At 36.7% G+C, this 4,755-nt stretch overlaps 1 protein-coding gene across 1 annotated transcript in view; it reads left to right on the top strand.

Annotated features, from left to right (window-relative positions):
* RPGR (retinitis pigmentosa GTPase regulator) overlaps window positions 1-4,755 on the top strand; it is a gene marked incomplete at its 5' end in the record, with an annotated part of 38,211 nt that overhangs the window by 19,489 nt on the left and 13,967 nt on the right. The gene's annotated exons all lie outside the window — the stretch shown is intronic.

The raw sequence follows: 4,755 nt of genomic DNA, 5'->3' as shown, positions 1-4,755 counted from the left end.
AGGGGGAGGGGGAAGGGGAGGAAGGTGACAGGGAAGGGGGAGAAGGAGAGGAAGGAGAGGAGGAAGGAGAGGAGGTGGAAGGAGAGGGAGAAGAGGAAGAAAAGGAAGAAAGGGGGAAAAGGAAAAGGAAGGAAAGGGAAGGAGTAGAAAACAGGAAGAAGAGAGAAGAGGTGGACAATGAGGGAGAAGAGGGGAAATACCAGGAGACAGGTGAAGAAGAGAATGAAAGGCAGGAAAGGCAGGGTGAAGGAGAGGAGTTTAAAAAAGTGAACAAAATAAAAGGATCTGTGAAGTATGGCAAACATAGAACATATCAAAGTGAGTCAATTGCTAACACAGAGGGAAAGGGAAAAAAGCAAAGTTGTAAAATGCCAGTGCAGTCAAAACAAGTTTTAGAAAATGGGCCACCAGGTTCCAAAAAATTCTGGAATAATGTATTACCACATTATTTGGAATTGAAATAATAAACTTTTAATTTGACCTGATTATGGCCAGCCAAATGATTCAAACTTCTTGCATGCTATAAGCACTTGTTAAGCTTTATTAATTTGATTTTACATCATGGTTATTTTATGTGTTGTAAAAACACAATTGATGCCAGTTGTGTTAAGGGGTCAAAGATAGCAGGAGGTGCTGGTAAATATTGTCTCCTTTTAAACTGGTATCTTGGTGTATTTTTCTCCCAAATTATAAAAGGTGATGTCAAATAATTAATATTATATATTCCTCACTAAAGACAGCTTTAAGAATTAGGAATATACTGTAAGAGTATTTTGTTTGTATGTTTAAATTATTTAAAAATAAAAGTGGCACAGATCCTTAAGGGCTATAAAAACTTCTAATTTCTTTAAAATGTGTTAGCACTGGTTTTTTTGTTTTTGTTTTTGTTTTGAGTTGAGGCCTCACTCTATCACCTAGGCTGGAGGGCAGTGGCATGATAACAGCTCACTACAGACTCCACCTTCAGGACTCAGGCGATCCTTCCACCTCAGCCTCCCAAGTCGCTGGGACTGTAGGTGCATGCCATCACACCCAGCTAATTTTTTTAATTTTGTAGGGACAGAGTCCTGCTATGTTGCCCTGAGTGGGCTGGAACTCCTGGGCACAAGCAATCTTACCTCAGCCTCCCAAAGTGCTAGGATTACAGGTGTGAGCCACCGTGCTCAGCCAGCACATTTTTTTCAGTCTGTGATTACAACTTACCTACTGCGTAGAATAACTGTATAAGAATAGATAGTCTAAAACTAAATTGAAGAATTCACATTTTAAAGAAATAGCATTGTCTTTTACCTTTTGTGTGTTCTTTTTGCAAAAAAACTCCAAAGTAACAGCCGAGTTCAGAGCTTACATCCTAATAATGTGATCGCTTTTGGTTACTATCTAGACAGATGACAGTATATCTAATAAAATGGAGATTGATTTAAATGCATAATCTAGAAGTATATAAAATTAAGTATTTATTATCCAGGCTAAGCTACTCAGTGGCGGACCTTAGTTTCCTCATCTGTAGTATAGAGTGGAGGAGATGGGATGATAACTACAGTCCCTTCTAAGTCTTAAATTCTTTTCATTCTGACAAACTGATTTACTTTATCATTTTTGTTATTTGCATAAGAAATCTTTAAGGAAGAAAAACTATACTTTAAAATTAATTATTTTTCTATACAATTTTGTACTTTACTCTGGAAGATTTACAACAGCTTTTAATGTCTGTTGTCTTCTGTGATTCTGTATTTCTGAACTCCTATAACTTCCAAACTTTAACTGTACTATCAGAGCCTTCATTTCCATGATCTGTTATGTGTCCTCAATGTATCCTTTGACTATTCTGTAACGCTTTCTGTTGCTTATCAGAATGTTTCAAGTAAAATAAAAATTGAATGTATAAGTCAGTAATTGTTTGTGAAAAGATTAACTGTCTCATATTACATATTTAATTTTAGAGAGGCTAGATTTCTACTTGAGTAATTTCAGTCTTCCCTTAAAATTTTCGATATATATAATGCAGCTAGTATGATTGATTGTTGTTTGCTCATAGCTCTGTTTTCAACTGATTCCCCTCCTCAGTCTCTTTTATATTTTGGACATGAAGGATTTCTTATGCTACTTTTATTAAGGAAGATTTTGATGGTAAACTTCCTGTGAATTTTGTGTAGTTGAGTTCTTTGTATATTTGATTCTCTGAGTGAGAAAGAATATGGGGGAAAAGATTAGAATCATCTGAAGTGAATAATTTCCTAGGAATAATTGTAAATTTTATCTTAGCTGAAAGAATCTCTAGTGGCTTCTTTTAACTAATGAAATATACTGATTTGGCATTGCAGTGCTTTACCAAATTCTACTACATTCATTATGTGTTAGTAGACTAGAATTAATACTGTGATAAAGTATATGTGCCAAACATGGTTATTTAAAAAGTAGACTTAAAATGATTAAATAAGGTGGATGACAGACATGGAGTTCATAAAGGAAAAGCCTCCAGAAAGGTGAGAAACTCTTAAACTCACATTATTAACATAAACGTTATGAGCATTCATCTTCCACTGATGAGATAATCAGCTAGCAGTACTGAAATGCTGTTCTAAGATGTGCCCATCTCAGTATTTGAACTGATCTACATGTCCATTTTTAAATAGCATTTTCTTCACATTTTCCTTATCCAAAACTTCTTGTGCTCTTTAGAAGCTATAGTTCATGCAAGCATCGTTTTCTGGTCATAAATAAGATCACTGACCCAGTCATACTTTAAGACCAGAGTCCTAACTTGAGCTTTCTAAACTTGGGCCAATTTCTTAGGCTTTGCAGGCCTCAATTTCTTCAACTATAAAACTGTAGAATGAGAATGGGGTGACCCAAGTGATTCTATAGAAATAGCAGTTGTTCATTACCAACTAGAGCTTTGTCAGACCCAAATTTTCTGCTATCCCTTTTCCTCAATAAAAAAATCTTATGTCTATAAGGGTGGACTCAAAAAACCAGAATTATCTTTTGGAGGGCGATCCCCTTGTTAGTACACTCAGAATTTGTTCCTCTGTATCAAATAGTCAACCAAAGTTTTTATCTGGAAGTTTTAAGAAAGTTACACAATGATTTGTGGAAGAAATGTCCCAATTTGTGGCAAAGAGGTGACTGTTTATTTCACCATGACAACACATCTGCCCACACCGGTCTGAGTGGTCAGCACTTTTTGACTAAAAACAGCAAGACCCCCATCTGCCACCCTCTCTTTTCACCTACTCTCACCCTGAGCGACTGTTTTTTTGTTTCCTCGATGAAAAAAGTTCTCAAAGGGAAATGTTTTACGAGTATGGAAGAGGTGAAACAAAAAGTGACAATCACTAGAAGACATCAGAATTGAAAAGTTCAAAAACTGTTTTGAGCAGTGAAAAAAGTGTCTTGATAGGCATGTTACATCAAATGGAGGATATAAATAAATATATACTTTTGTTATAAATAAATTCTGGCTTTTTGGATCCTCCCTCATAGTCATCAAAATGCCCCCTCCTTCAAACTTACTAGAAATTATACTAAATGAAGCAGTTACCCTAAACTAAGTATAACAACTTTCTGTGTCCACTGTTCAGTGAACACTTATTAATCACATAGTAGCAGATCTAGTATCCTCTGGAAGTTTATGGAGAGAAGTTTATTGCTGGTTGGTGGTATGGTAGTGTCGGGGATAAAAGAACCAAGTCTTGCCAGACTTTCATGAACAGAAGTGATTTACGTATTTGTAAATTTTATATTTCTTAGGAGAGAAAGAAAAGAAAGCTTAAGAATGAGATCACTTTTATCCCTCCTCAGTTAACACTTGGCTACACAGATTAAAATAACCCCTTTCGGCAAGACTCATAGCTGGCTGTCTTCATGAAGGTTGTGATGACCCTTGTCAGAGAGGAGAGACAGATGGACTTGTAAGGGGCGAGAGGCTGAAGGAAGGCACAATAACCACAGGAGTTTGTTTATTCCGATATAAATAAATATTTTCATGGCCCCTCAAAATAAATAAAATAACTCCTTCTTTATTGCCCCATCTGCTGGTTGTTCAAGCTTTTACTGTAGTTTATCACTGATCATTACTGAGGGAAGTGTGAGTTGTATATGTAGAACCCTTTGAGTTACAGTTTCCTAATGAGGACTGTGGCAGAAAAAAGACTAAGGTAAGCTGCAAAGGAGTACCTATGGCAGAAGGATCTACTGCTGCTGAACAGCAGTGCTGGAGGTGAGTGCAACTGAACTGTCTTCCGTTATTTCACTATAGAGATAAACTTGCTATACACGTGTATGAGTGTGTGTGTGTGTGTGTGTGTGTGTGTGTGTATAACACACACACATATATATAGATATATACACAAAAAAACCCTATATATATGTTTAAATGTGACCGTGGAAGAAGGTGCTTCAGTTCCTTCCTTCATTCTTTCCATCATAAAAATTCGATGTGATATTGTATCCCCAGTATCTGACACATACCTTAATATTATTCATTCAACAAATATCTATGTACCAAACACCAATACAAACACACACACAAACAAACAAAAACAGAAGCTTTCCCAAGTCGGGTAGATCCCAAGAAGTGAGAGCAACTTATAGTCACCCTCTTGTGACCTTCTTACCTGCCTGGGGCATTAGGCATAGATTTCTTGAAAGAACACCAGGTGAAAGGAGTTCCTGTGAATATTTCTTTTTTTTTTTTTGAGTTGGAGTCTCACTCTCGCCCAGACTGGAGTGCAGTGGCCACTCCCGGCCCAC

The sequence above is a fragment of the Carlito syrichta genome, unplaced genomic scaffold (assembly GCF_000164805.1).
Source record: "Carlito syrichta isolate Samal-C Ts95f unplaced genomic scaffold, Tarsius_syrichta-2.0.1 Scaffold301603, whole genome shotgun sequence".
Taxonomy (NCBI): domain Eukaryota; kingdom Metazoa; phylum Chordata; class Mammalia; order Primates; family Tarsiidae; genus Carlito; species Carlito syrichta.
The sequence above is the reverse complement of the archived record's forward strand: the minus strand, read 5'-3'. Positions and strand labels throughout refer to the sequence as shown.